This window comes from Tenrec ecaudatus, chromosome 15 (assembly GCF_050624435.1).
Source record: "Tenrec ecaudatus isolate mTenEca1 chromosome 15, mTenEca1.hap1, whole genome shotgun sequence".
Lineage (NCBI taxonomy): Eukaryota > Metazoa > Chordata > Mammalia > Afrosoricida > Tenrecidae > Tenrec > Tenrec ecaudatus.
The window spans coordinates 107,267,914-107,283,296 of record NC_134544.1 but is presented as its reverse complement, the minus strand read 5'-3'; the positions used below and the strand labels follow the sequence as shown (position 1 = coordinate 107,283,296).

General features: G+C 42.7%; 1 pseudogene; it reads right to left on the bottom strand.

Moving 5' to 3' along the window:
- Positions 1-447: 447 nt before the first annotated feature.
- LOC142428209 (U1 spliceosomal RNA) lies at positions 448-625 on the bottom strand (annotated as a pseudogene).
- Positions 626-15,383: the final 14,758 nt, after the last annotated feature.

Below are 15,383 nucleotides of genomic sequence, written 5' to 3'. Positions count from 1 at the left end.
CTGCCCGGTCCCGTGCCGTCATCATAATTATTGCCATGGTTGAGCCCACTGATGGAGCCATTGTGTAAATCAATCTTCTCAAGAACCTTCCTCTTTGCCGATCTGTCCAGACCCACACAATGAGGTCCAGACCCAAACTCTGAGGGAGAGATCAAGCGAGAATGAGAGCGAGAGAGAGAATTTCATCATGGCCCACCAAGCCCTGGGGACGACATCCCTGCTTGGAGCAGTCAATCCACACAGAGGACCATATGGCTGGCCCCACCAGGAGACAGGGGCTTCCTTCACTGACTCCTAATGCTACTGGGGACAGCACTGGAGACACTGTGAAGAAAGTGTGCCCAGTTTGTCCCAGGCACTACGGGGTGAAACTCAAAGGAAGTGCAACAGGGCAGCAAAGTAACCAAGTCTCCAAGAAATCCTGAAAATAGACTTCTGACTTGGGGGACAGGGATTGGCACCTCATCAGACCTGATCTGAAGTCCCCCACTACCACAAATTATGCAGTCTAGTTTCCCACATTTGGGGAAATCACAGGGGTCAGCACATCCGGAATGCAATGGATAAGCTTCGCCCTGGGAAAACCACCTTCGTGATCATGGTATCTTCCCTGCCAGGTAAGTATTCGTTTTGTTTTGTTCATTTTTGTTTTTCTTTTTTCCTATGTCTATCTATATTAGGTAAGCAGGATGAACAATCCCAAAGAGAAAACAATGTAACCAGCAGTGGGAGCTGTGTGGGGGGACAGGGGAGAGGAGGTGGTGGAGAGAGGGAATGGGGAGCCAACAAACTCACAGATCAGGGAACAGGAGGGTGTATAATGCCTGGTAAGTGCAATGTATCCAAGAGGAATTACTGAGAGGCAAATGGTACGTGAGCGTGATAGTGGGATAGGAGGAAAGTGAAAGGAAGTAAAGGAAAGAAATTGGAGGCAAAAGCTATTTATAGAAGTATCACTATAGGCATGTATATAGGTAAATATATTAATGTTTAATGAAAGGGATAGAGACCAATGTACATGTATTTATATGTTAAATATTAAGGTATCAGACAGACTTTGGGCCTCTACTCAAGGCCTCCCTTAACACAAGAACACTTTGTTCTGATAACCTGGTACTCTGATACTCACCTTCCCAACACGATTGCTGAAGACAAAATGGGTGCATAAGTAAATGTGGTGGAGATAGCGGATGGTGCCCAGCTATCAAAAGATATAACATTTGGGGTCTTAAAAGCTTAAAGTCAAACAAGCAGCCATCTAGCTGAGAAGCAAATAAGCGCACATGGAAGAAGCACACCAGCCTATGTGCTCACAAGATGTCGATGGGAAGAAGTATCAGGTATCAAAAGATTAAAACAAACAACTATATCGATGCAAACAAGGGGGGTGGAGTGGAGACCCAAAGCCCATCTGTAGACAATTGGATCTCAATTGCATATCTCCCCACAGAAGGGTTATAAGGAAGGGATGATTCCAAGTGTAGTATATCACAGATGAATCACACAGCATTCCTCTAGTTCCTTAATGCTTCCTTCCCCCGGACTACCATGACCCACTTCTACCTTACGAATCTGGGGAGACCAGAGAACACACATTGGTACAGATAAGAGCTCAGGGGACATGGAATTAAGGACAGATAAACCCCTCAGGAACAGTAGCTACCTCATGAGAGTAGGGGAATGGCCCGAGAGGGGGAGGGAAAGGGGGAACTCATCACAAGGTTGGATATATAGCACCCCCTTCTAAGGGGGCGTATAACAGAAATGTGGGTGAAGAGACACAATGGACATTGTATGATACAAAATAATAACAAAAATAATTGATAAATGATTCATGAGGAAGGGAGGATGGAGAAGGGAGGGAAAAAAGGAGAAAATTATACCAGGGACTCAAGTGGAAGAGGTCTTGGAAAAGATGATGGCAACATATGTACAAATATGCTTGATACAATTGATGTATGGAATGCTGTAAGAGCTGTAAGAGCCTCCAATAAAATGATGCTTTTTAAAGGAAAACAAAATAAAGCTTCCTATTTTTGCCACTCCTCAGCTTTATCAAACACAATGCCTTCTCCAGGGACTGGTCTCTCCTGACAATATTTCCAAAGACGAAGTCTTGCCATCCTTACTTCTAAGGAGTGCTCTGGCCTTACTTCTCCAATACAGATCTGTTTGTCCTTTTAGCAGTCTATAATAGTTTACAGTATTTCTCTTCAGCACCACAATTCAAATGCATTGATTCTTAGTCTTCCTTCATCAATGTCCAACTTTCACATGCATATGATGCAATGGAGAATGGGTTAGGTCAGGAGCACCTTAGTCCTCAAAGGAACAGCACTTCTCTGTAATACTCTAAAAAGTTCTTGTGCAGCAGATTTATCTAATGCGATACATGTTTTGATCTCTTAACTGTTGCTTCCATGAGCATTGATTGTGAATCCAAATAAGACAACTTCAACCTTTCCTCAATTTATCATGATGTTACCTATTATCCCAGTTGTGAGCATTGTGGTCTTCCTGACATCGAGTTGTAATGCATACTGAAGGCTGAAATCCTTGCTCTTCATCAGCAAGTGCTTCAACCCTCGTGACTTTCATCAGGCAAGTTTGTGTCAGCTGCAAACTGAAGGTTGGTAATAAGCCTTTCTCCAATGTCGTTACCACATACTTCTTCATATCAACCAGCTCTCTGATGATTTGCTCATCATGTAGATTGAACAAGTATGGTGAAAGGATACAACCCTAATACACATCTTTCCTGATTTTAAGCCACACAGGTTTTAAATCCCTTGTTCTAATCACTCCCGTGTTCTATTCAGACAGTTGCCTCTTGGTCCATGTGAAAATTCCTTATGAGCACAACGAATTGCTCTGGAATTCCCATTTGTGGTAGCTACATAATCTGTTGTCAATTTGGGGCTTGAGAGGATTAAGAGTGAAGGGGTGGGGTCTAGTCTGTCAATCGGGTCATAGCTAATGAGGCCCCTGTATGGGCATGGCTTTCTCCTAAGAATTCTGGGAATTCCTTAATCTCCTACTTGGACGTGGGAGAGATTCTCTCTCACTACTCACTCCTTTGGAGACTCTACTGAGAAGACGCATGGTGCTACACCCTGCGAACTGGAGAAGCCACATGGGCCTATCCTGATGTAACCAGACCTCTGGAGCCAGAAAAGACATGTAGAGACCCCTGCCAGCACTGAGATTCTTACACTGGATCCAGAAACCTTCCAACCCACTGGTCTGTGATCTTCCCACATCTGGCATCATTGCATGTGTTTCGTGAATCAGAAGAGGACTCTATAGATTGGCATTGTCCATATGGGCTAATATCAGATTTATGAACTTGATCTGGACTGGGCTGGGATGTTTCTTCAATATTTAACTTCTCTTTTGTATAAACCTCTTTGTTTTGTTTAAAACTTTTTTTCTAATGCACATGAGTCTATGAATTTGTTTCTCTAGTCTACCCAGACTAACACACCACTCTTCTCAAGGTAAACACAGTTTACTATGGTGCACTCAGTCAAATGCCTTGACATTGTCCTTTAGTACTTCTCCGGAAGCATTTCGATTGGGTGCTCCGCTAATTCCGGGAGCTTTGGTTTTGCTATGCTTGCAGTGCAGTTTCAACTTCCTCCTTCAGCACCATTGATTCTTGCTCACATGCTGCCTCCTGGAATGGTGGAACATAGACTAGTTCTTTCTGGTACAGAGACTCGTGCGCTCTTTCCACCTTCCCTTGACCCTTCCTGCAGCATTCATTAATGAATGCCGGAAGCATGACCTGCTTGGGAAGAGTTAATCTCAGGATTGACATGGTGCAATTCCTTAAATATGGTACTCTCTGGGATCCAGATTATGACCAAGAGTCTGGGTCCTTCAAGGGCAGTAATATCTAATAGCAGGATGGCATTGACCTATGACCCTTTGATCCACATAGGAGTGTGTGAGTCTAGTGGAGGTGCTGAAAACACTGTTCAATGATGAAGCAAGAAGTCCAGAGATGGCTTCAAGCATGAACCCAGTTAACACAGGTGTTTCTTGTAAATTTTGGTTGTCAGGGAAAGCTTTCTCTGGTTCAAGAAGGTGATTAGACAATTAATTAAATCAGGTGAGTCTCTGGAAAATTAATACTTTGTGTCATTTCTGTTCGTCTCAATGTATGTCTTTTCAGACTGAAGCTTAGTGGAGTAACCCAAATCCTCAATATTTCACTGGGAGTAGGGACATAGAGGCATTTATTTATTTATTTGGCATGATCTCAGCCACAATCTCAAGATTCAGTGTCACATAACCTGGGTATGGAATGTTCAGTTTATTTTTCAGTAGAATTGGCCTCCTGGCTAAGCCCCTAAAATCAACCACTGCTATGGAGTTGATTTTGATGCATAGTGTCTCTGTAGAGCCATGTTGAAATGCCCTTTGGATTTCCAAGGATGTGTATGTTCATAGGAGCAGATAGCCATGATAGCTTCTTCTGCCTCCTGGTGCAAAGAGTTCATCTCTGCACAGTCGTCTTACCCCTTATGAATACTGTAATCTGACATCGTTCAGAAAGGAATTCTACTGCCTCAAATTGCTAATATAATTTCCCTTAATGCAGCCTTACCTAATTTACCTCTACATGTCCAAAATCCACTGAAAATAACCCAGGAAAGACAGAAAAAAAAACATGATTTATGCAACACCCATTTGAAGAAAAAGTTAATAAAATTGTTTCTTCAAGTTGTCATTATTTGAGTGCTGGGGAAAGTTTATGTTCTTCACATCTGACCTATGAGGAAAGAGTCTTCAAGTCCAAGAGGTTGCTGTAGATATCCAACTGTGTGCAGAGAAAAAGTATGAGCAGGGCTGAACAACTATCCCCACAACTTATTAATGGAAACCTTCTAAATCATTCAATTGCTTTAGAGTGATGTGAATACTTTGTACTCCACAGTAAGTTTTAAATCTCTGCAGCAGTACAGTTACTTCAGGGGAAGTGATCTTTTTCCCTGTTGGAAATACTCAGGTATTCTGATATTTAGCAGACGTTGAATCGCGCCTCGTCTTAAATGCAGCGTGATCGATAGATTTCAATGATCCTCAAACTTTGGAATATATGTTCAATGTACCATGACATCATGGAAAAATGGAAACGATAGATGTTTTATAAGCTGTAAAGCCCTGGGAGTTGGGCATCATGGACCTTATTCCTAAAGCTTCCACTCCCTTGGATTTTTCTACCTCTTTGAGCAATTCATTTAGCATCCAGTTTGGCCCAGATGAAGAGGACCCCGGGCTTGGTGAATGGAAAACACAGGTGGAGAATTGTGTTCTCCTGAGGGTTCAGCCAACATTCAACTCCTAGAGGAGCCGAGATGCCACTGACACTCATCTCCTCTTACTCTATCAGGTGAAGCCTCATAATATATTTATTTATATTCATGCTCTTTATAAGCCGTTGTAATATATATGGGACTGTTGGACTTTATTCACAAGAGCATGGAATATGTTTGTGTCACTTTTTTTCTTGGTGGCAGCACACAAGTGCAAGTAGCTCAGGGATTCAGAGACAAAGTTCTGGAAATACCTCACCCTACCCAATGGTTCACTGGATTCTCCCTTGTCCTGAGGCCTCCTGTCCCAGCTGCAGACGCACGAGTTGGACCAGATCTGGGGTGACAGGTAGGCTTAATGCGCCAACCTAGTAAATGGGAACACATAGGATTAATGATGTCACTTGATTTGACAGTAGGCTAAACAAGCCTCACGCCGCCGCCGCCCCCCCCCTCCACTGCTCTCTGGTGATCAGACCAGTGTGCAACAGCTTTAGCTAGTTCTCTGCCTCAACTTGTGAGGTACAATACTTGTGGGAATGCAACCCATGGATCATGTTGCTAGAACTTGAGGTTCCTTCGAGACCTGCTTTGCCATGCTGCTGGTGTACACATGGCTTGAGCTTGAGGCTGTCAGATCCTGTCTCTTGCATTGCTTGAGTTCGATATCCCATGCAGGACTTCTTCGCTAAGCTCCTGAGCTGCTGGTGACCCCACCTGCTGTTTGCTGCCTGTGGCCTGACTACCTACATTGCCATAGGCAAGACTCAGCTGTCTGCTTCCTTCATCCAGCCGCCCTCATGAGTTGAAGCAGGACTTCTAGCATAATAACTTCCATAGAAGTGAATTGAACTGAGCCCTCTGTACTGCAGTGTGGACTAATTAGCTGTTATCGTCCTTCCTGCTGTAGCTATCTATAAAACAATCATAAATGTCCTGGTTTTGTTTCTCTAGAGAACCCTTTATAATACATCTAGTGAGATTCCCAGATCTGTCCTTCACTCGTGAATTCTTTAGATGCTCTTCTATTAGCATTTCTGTGAGCTGGGATGGTTCAGGCTCCATTTAACAGATGGAAATATGTTGTTACAATATGGAGGGGGGGGAAGGATAATTGCACCCTGATGTTTTATGTACAGGCCCCCAGAGACCCCTTCAGCAGTCATGTTTATTTAAAAGTGAGTTGTGTTGCTGCTGATAACATGCCCATGTATTTCAATAAATGCATTTTAATTGTGGTGCTGGGGAAGAATATTATGATTACCATGGACGGCTTAAAGGACAAACAGATCTGTATTGGAAGACGTAAATCCAGAGTTCTCCTTCAAAGCAAGAAAGCAAGGCTTTGTTTTATATATTTTGAACATATTTTCAGGAGAGGCAAGGCCCTGGAGAAGGACCTCATGTTCGATAAAGCTGTGGAGTGGTGAAAAAGAAGAAGGCTCTCTAACAGGCTGATTGACACAGTGGCTCCATCAATGGGCTCAGGCACGGAAATAATTGTGAGGATGGTGCAGGACCATGCAGAGTTTGGTTCGATTATGCATACAATCCCTATGGGCCCAAGGCAATTCAATGGCACCTAACAACAGCAAGGAGCAGATCATGAGCCCTGTGTCCTAAGGCATCACTGGGTGGGTTCAAACCACCAACCATTCAGTTATGAGTGCACACTTCACAATTATCCCTTTCAATGGACTTCAGTTGCCTGAATCTTAATGTAAACTCTGTTCTTGAGCTTCTAGAACTTTGATGCTTAGAACACCTGGCATAGGGACAGTCTCTTTTTCTGCATGTGAGAATGTTTCCTATTTTCACAAACAACTTTTGAATTATGAGATAACAGAGGTATAACCATGAAATTAAAATAAGACAGATTTCCTGGGGGAACAGGGCACTAACCCTCACAGGAGGAGGGTGTTGATTGTGTTTCCAGAGGGAAAGAGAGACAAGACTTCAACCTGGAGCTCCAAAACAAGAACGCAACACACTGACGTGAAGCAGGGAAATGATAGAGAGACCTGAGGGGCCGGCCCCATTAGCAACTAAGTGTACAGCATTACCCTCCCCCAAAGAAGAATTCACTTCAGAGGACAGCACTGATGGTACAGCTCAAAAAGAGGGGAGAGGGACTGGTCTGGTCAGAGCACACAGGAGCCAACGAGGGGGCCTAGGGGAAAAACAAGAAAAGAGTGACGCACATCGTGGCTCACCAAGCCCTGAAGACAATGTTCCTGCTCATAAAAGCACTGCACAGAGATGACCACTGGGTCTGGCCCAACCAGGCGACACAGCATTCCTCATTGACCCATAGCACCATAGAGAACAACACTAGAGACACACAGCAGGAATTGTGCCCACCATCAGCTCACCATGTCAAAGCCAGCCCCTGGGCCATGCAGCAGAGCAGCGGGGGAAGCAGAGCAATGAAGTACCCAGGGATAGAGGCGGTGCCAGGGCATGGCACCCCATCAGACTTGACTAGAAAGCGCCCGGGAAGGAAAGCAAGCAGACTCTGAACTAGTCCTATGTTTATGTGTGTATGCGTGTGTGTTGTTGTTGTTGTTGTAACTATTGTTTTAATTTCTTTTGTTGCTTCGTGGTACTCCGTCTTGTGATAGTACATAGCATGTCTACCTGGAAGGGATCGGTGGAATAAACAAGCCACAAGAGAGAACAACGGGATGACAGTTCTGGGGCGACATTGGGGTAGGGGGAGCGGGGGAAAGGCAGAGGGTCTTAAAAAGCCCAGGAACAAGGGAATAACAAGTGATCCAAAATCTGTGTCAAGAGGGTGTGGGAGGCCTGTCAGGGCTGGATCAAGGGCAATGTAACTAAGAGGAATTCCTAAAACTCAAATGAAGGCAGAACACGACAGTGGGACAAGAGGAAAGTACAAAGAAACAGAGGAAAGAACTAGGAGGCAAAGGATAGTCATCGAGATTGAAAGACAGACATATAAAGATGCAAATATATTTACATATGACAAGGGGGGTAATAGATCTATGTAGATTTATTTATAGGTTTAGTATTAAGGAAACAGATGTACAGTGGGCCCCTGCTCAAGTACTCCCTCAACAAAAGAACAGTTTGTTCTAACAATTTGGCAGTCTGAGATGCTCACCTGCCTGGCACAATCGCTGATGACAATGGGTGCACAAGCAAAAGTGGTGAAGAAAGCTGAGGGTGCCCGGCTACCAAAAGATATAGCACCTGAAGTCTTAAAGACCTGAAGATAAACAAGCAGCCATGTAGCTGAGTGACAACAAAACCCACATGGAAGAAGCACACCGGCCTGTCCCGACTCAATCGCTGAGGGCAAAGTGGGTGCATAAGCAAAAGTTGTGAACAAAGCTGATGGTGCCTGGCTATCATATGATATAACATCAGGGGTCTTAAAGGCTTGAAGATAAACAAGGGACCATCTAACTGAGAAACAACAAAGCCCACATTGTAAATGCACACCAGCCTGTGAGATGACAAGACATCGAAGGGATCAGGTATCAAAGACAAAAAAAAAAATCATAGCATTGTGAATGAGGGGCAGTGCAGAGTGGGCACCCAGGGCCCATCTGTGGGAAATTGAACATCCCCTTGCAGAAGGACTGTGGGGAGGGGATGAGCCAATCAGAGTGCAGTGTAGCAATGATGAAACATACATTCTTCCTCTAGTTCTTAAATGCTTCCGCCCCCCCGCCCGACTATCATGATCCCAGTTCTACCTTACATAACTGGCTGGACCTGAAGATGTACACTGGCACAGATAGGAATTGGAAATACAGGGAGTCCAGGACAAATGAACCCCTCAGGATCAGTGGTGAGGGTGGAGATATCAGGAGGGTGGATGGAGGGTGAGGGAGAAAGGGCGAACAGATGACAAAGTCTACATATAACCTCCTCCCTGGAGGACGGACAGTGGAGAACTGGGTGAGGGAGATGTCGGATATGGTGTAAGATATGATAAAACAATAATTATTTATAAATTATCAAGGGTTCAGAGGAGAAGGAGCAGGGAGGGAGGGGAAAAATGAGGAACTGATACCAAGGGGTCAAGTACAAAGCAAGTGTTTTGAGAATGATGATGGCAACATACTTACGATTGTGCTGGACACAAATGATGTATGTAGAGATTGTGAAAAGAGTTGTATGAGCCCCTAATAAAATGATTTCAAAAATTTGACAACAATAAAAGATTTTAAGTGGAATAAACTGTAGCCAGTTTATCAGGAGACAGAGAGCTGCATTTGCATGTCCCCTGATATTTAGAAGCAGATGAGTAGAGAACATGGGCCAGAGTTTTTCCTCAGACTGAGAGAAACACAAGCACCCTCAAAGGAAAACAGAGCTCTTAAACTGGTTGTTTATCAAGCATTTCTTTGTTACATATTATCAATTGCTTCAAAAATTCATTTTTAATTTATAAACTTTATATTACATATACAACTACCTTTGTGGTATGAGAGCTCACAATGCATCCTCTCTCCTTCCTCCTTAAGATGTGGATACACATGATGATAGTGGACGACTTTATTACCTGTTTCTTGTGTGGGAACATTATTGGTTCTCTTGCCTTCCAGGGAATTTCCCCACTCCAATATTTTGAAACTGTGGGCATGGAGTTCTTCATAAAACATGTCCAGCAAACCTGAAGAGCGGTGTCTCCTCTGGTTTCTGATCTGGCGGATTCCGGTTCTCCTTCTCTTGCCATGATCAGGAAAACTGGCCATTTTTCACTTGACTTCATCTTCTTAAAGAGTCAGCTTTAGTTTAATTGGCTCACTAATTGTGTTCCTTCTATTGTAATTATTTGAGTTTTTATATTTATTCATTCCTGCCTGCCCTCCTGCCCTGCTAAACTATGATATGGCATACTCACCTTTTTCTAGTTCCATTAGTTGGAAACTGTGGTAATTAACTTCCGAGTTGTATTTCAACTTGATACAGATGTTTATTGCTACAAATAGCCCAGAAAGTGCTCCTCAGTTAAGTCCAACAATTTGTTCTCTTGTGCTTTCATTTTCTTTCTCTTTTTTTGTGGTGAATCACTATGCTTTAATAATGTTCAATTTGTAACCATGAAAATACATCCTTCATATCAGATATTGACATGATGGTTCATAACAGTAGCAAAATGACAGTGATGAAGTAGCAACGGAAATAATTTTATGGTTACGAGTCACCACAACATGAGGGACTGTATGAAAGGGTCGCAGCATTAGGAAGGTTGAGAACCACTGATTTATAGTCTCAGAGAAGAGATTACATTTTGACCTAACTTCATGTGGCACAATGGACTTGGCAATGCCCTCTGACTGATCACCGGGCTATTCACACCCAACTGTGACTGGAGGGTATTCAGTGGAGGCTTTGTCTATGTGTGGAGCTGCAAATGGATTGGGGCCCCTGGTGAATCATCCTTGACCATGGACCAGGGAGGTGAATAGCCTGGCTAACATGCAGAATGCATTGGAAAGCCGATTTAGCACCCTATCATTTGACCTCCCTTAGGATCCATTTAAGTTTGTTCTCGTTTTTAATATTTTCTGCTTTTTTTCTATTGAGGCTATGTTTTACTTTATTACTCTTGTTAGTTTATTTTGTTTATTTGTCTCAATGTTTTTCTGTATATGAAATCCATGATAGGTCAGTCTATAGAGGCAGTAGCTAGATGAATAGTTACTTAGGGGTATCGCAAGGAAGATGGGGGACATGGGTAACTAATAACAATGAATACAAGACTGAAGAAAATAATCTAAAACTGATTGTGGTTATGATTATACAACACTTCTTGATGTGATTGAACTAGTGAGTTGTATGATATGCTAATATATGCCAATAAAACTATCGATGGGGGAATATTTACTGTCTTGGCAATCCACAGGGTCTATAGGGTCTCTATGAGTTGGGTGCTTTCATTTTCATTCAGTCCCATTGTGTTGGACAGGGTTCTCTAGAGAGACAAACCAGATTGCTAGTAATTTTATATAAATATATTTATAAAGATAGATATATAATACAAGAAATGAACCGTTAAATTATATACAGATAGATAATATAAGGAATTAACAGTTAAATTATAAAGCACTGAGGCACTAGCAGTCCTTTAACGCTTGAGAGCTGGCAGTTGCCAGGCCCCTTCCGTAGAGAGAGCTGGGCCATATATATCTCCAGGCAGCAAACAGCAAGGCAGGTCCCCAACTGTTATCAACTGTCGGTCCCCAGCTCCAGAGATGAACATTCCAATCGTGTGGGCTTAAAGGGACCTCAACTTACAGTGACACAGTCCACAGGCTAGGCATCCCACAGGTAGTGTACCCCTTTAAACTGAGGCACAGAACAACCAAGGTGAGGCTCACCGAGACATGTATCCCTCTGCCCTTCAGTTAATCCTACTTGTGTTTATCGGCCAGGCTGGCGCAATTAATTATCACACCCATACACCAATCCAGGATATAAAATCCTTAAATACATGTCATAGCTATCAATGATGCAAACAACATTTATATATAAAAAGGTATACTTGCACACATGTGATTTAGTGTATGAATAAAATCTATAAATTAATGAAAATTGCAATATCTTTGGGGTTTTGTTATGAATATTAAGGAAGAGGTCATTATTGGAGCAAATATTTTGGAGGGAACGGAAACCTTAGAGGTTGACAGGATGGTCCTCTGCCTCCCCATTGATCTGGCTCCAGAAGTCTTGTCCCTGTGTTTTCTAAAACCATGTGATGCCTATACCCATTGTCATTACGTCAGGGACATTGTGTTTGTGACGGCACTGAGTCCTCTCACTGTTGCTCTCACACAGTAATGGACCGCTGTGCCCTCGGGGTCATTGTGCTCAGCTGCAGCGAGAACTGCTTGGTGGGCATTCTGGAGCTTGAGCATCAGTTCTTTAGTGATGGGCGGGGTTTCTTCTACTAGAATATATTTCTCACAAACTACTAAAATCTATTCTGCAGGTTTTGGGAGTTCCAGCTCTGGCAACATGGAGTCATCAGACACAGCGAAGATTAGGGAGAGGATCTGTGAGGGATTCATCACTCCTGGGTCCAAATCTTGGACAACCGGGAACAGGGAACATAATCACTGATGACAAGTAATGGAATCCTATGTCAACCTATTTTTGGAATCTTGACACGACTAGTGAGAAGTGACCACTAGGCAGAAGACTCTCCACAGGAAATTCATGACTTCTGGACAAGGTCAGTGGATCCTACAGAACTCTGCTCATGATGTAACATTTCTCACTATGCTTTGAAATTTCACCTGGAAATGGATGAGGTACTTTGCATATTAGAATCCGATGGAATAAAGTACAGATGTCCCTAGTCTTCTCAGACACTGAAAAGCAAAAGTATGACCCCATCATCTTCTTTGGGATAAAACCAACATGGAGTTCACTGCCATACAGCTGATTCTGACTTATAGCGAGTCTAGAAGATAAATTATAATTTTATGTTGAAAAGCACTCAGGAAAAAGAAATGTGTGAAAAGCACGCAGGAAAGGGGGAGCCGAATACAAGGATCTACATGTGACCTCCTCCCTGGGGGATGGACGACAGAAAAGTGGGTGAAGGAAGACGTCGGACAGGGAAAGATAGGACAAAATAATAATTTATAAATTATCAAGGGTTCATGAGGGAGGGGGTGGGGAGGGAGGGGAAAAATGAGGAGCTGATGCCAGGGGCTTAAGAGGCGAGCAAGTGTTTTGAGAATGATGAGGACAATGACTGTATAAACGTACTTTACACATATGATGTATGAATGGATTGTGATAAGAGTTGCAGGAGCCGCTGATAAAGCAATTAAAAAAAGAAAGAAATGTGTGACATGTTACCAACATGACTCTTGCTGAGAAACAAAGACAGGAGCTGCATGACAGTGACAGGGGTCCGCTTTCCTTGGAGCGAGCAAGGACTGAGCAGGAAGATTCCCCAAGGAAAGCTCCTGAAGAAGACAGTGGACCAAGTTTACAGTTTTAGGCAACTATTCCAATAAATTGGCATGCCAATGTATAGGATGATGAATGTTTAACACATTTCACAGGGATGGTCAGTGAATACAAATTAGGGTGGGGTTACGATTCTTTACAAGATAGGGTCTTTGTAGTTCTTGGTTCTAAATGTCTTATTTGGTCTGGTGACGTATCTATGGTAACTTTTGGTTCCTTGAACAAAGTTCTTCTCTTCCATGTGATCTGTGACCTGAAGGTGGACATGCTAGCCTGGCCAGGTTTAGTGAAAACTGATATGTATGTGGTGTTAAGGGATATTTTTCTGAGGAAAGGGCTCAACAGAGGCAGAGTCTCAGGAAGGAAAATACAGAATAATTCTAGGCCATAAATGAGGTATTCTGATATTCTGTGACAACATCCCATATCCAAGGGGAAGCTGGACAAGCTGTGGGATCTGCATTGTTACACAAAGTTAAGCAGGTTGGGGAATGGGCTCAAACAGATTGTTCAATGTTCATGATTGTCCTTACTCTGTAGTCAGATTCCCTCTAGCTATTTATTATATTTACAACAAATAGAATCTTGCCACAAAAGATTAGTTATTGAAGGCATAAAGATAACTTTTCCCAGAGATGGCAAGTCCATTGTTATTGTTCCTTTTCTCTCTCTCGTTCTTTCTTTTTTTTAAGGAAATTTGGCATTGTTTGCAAATATCATTTCTCAAGAAATGTACATAGTATTTCCTTTTTCTCTTCCTCCTTCCAAAGACCAAACTGGAGTTTGAGTTAATAATCAAACAGTTTATTGCAGGAACCAAGCAATCCTGGAATGGACAATAATAATTGTAAGGATTCACAAAGTACTGCAGTGAAGAACTTTTTCAGAGTTTAAATTCAAAAAGATCCTGACACTTCCAAGAAAACTCCAATTGTTTGATCTTTATTACTTTTGTGGCAAATAGACAAAAGATTGAGTACTTTGAAACTTTTTATTTTGTTTTTAAATATTGGGGGTGAGAATGAATGCTCTTCCTCACTGCTGTTGTGAGAGTAACTGGGAGGAAGGAAGGAGGATGCGTGGAGGTTTCCTGAGCTATGGTGATTTAAAAACTCAGTTCAAAATAAATAGCAATAACATACCACTAAAAAAGAGTTGGAATCTTGCCTGCATCTTTTGTAAAAGCCTTTCCTTGTTTGAAGAGAGCTCTTTTGCTCTCTTCACAAGAAAAATAAAAAGGTGTTGATGGGGAGAGAGGGCTCACAAAATCATGGCTGGTGGCAGGTTAACTAAACATGGCCTCAGGTTTGACTTCCGGAAGAAGCAAAGGACCATGATTAGGATGGGGACAACAATGAAATTTTAAAACCCCACAGGCTTGAATCACAGCCCTCTCTTTTCCAGATGTGATTCATGCAGTGTTAGCTACTACTCCGATATCTGTCAAAGGCAATCCAGGATACGTAAGCTCCAGAGAAAGTGCTAAATGAGTAAGTCTCTCCTCTTCCATCCAGAAGAGACTCACCAACATTCTTCAGAACTTTACATGACATTTTTGACATTGCAGGTCAGGGTTCAGAAATAAGCCATCAAGGCTGAAAGCATGGAGATTCAAACTGAATTTAGTGGGCTCGTTATGCTCAGGTGAATGAAGGTACTAGTAAAGGGTGCTGCTAGTACTATGGATTTCCAGAAGAACAAACCGATCTTGAAAACATACAGCCAGATTCCCTTTGGGTTCAAGGATGGCAAGACTTTGTCTCATGTACTTTGGACATGCTCTTGAGAGAGAAAGTCCATGGAAAAGGACAACATGGACGGAAAAGCTGTACAGCGACTCAAAGAGGAAAACCCCCAAGAAGATGAATGGACACATTGGCTACAACAATAGGCTCAGACTGAGCCACAATGTTCGGGATGTTGCAGGACTTGGCAGTGTGTCAATCTGTGAGCATAAGGTCAGTGATTCAGACCTGACAGGAGAGCACTGTGTTAGTCTGGGTAGACTAGAGAAACAAATCCTCATAAACTCATATGTATATAAGAGAGAGTTTTATATATGAGTTAAGCGTACATTAAGAAATTATCCCAACCCAGGTCAGT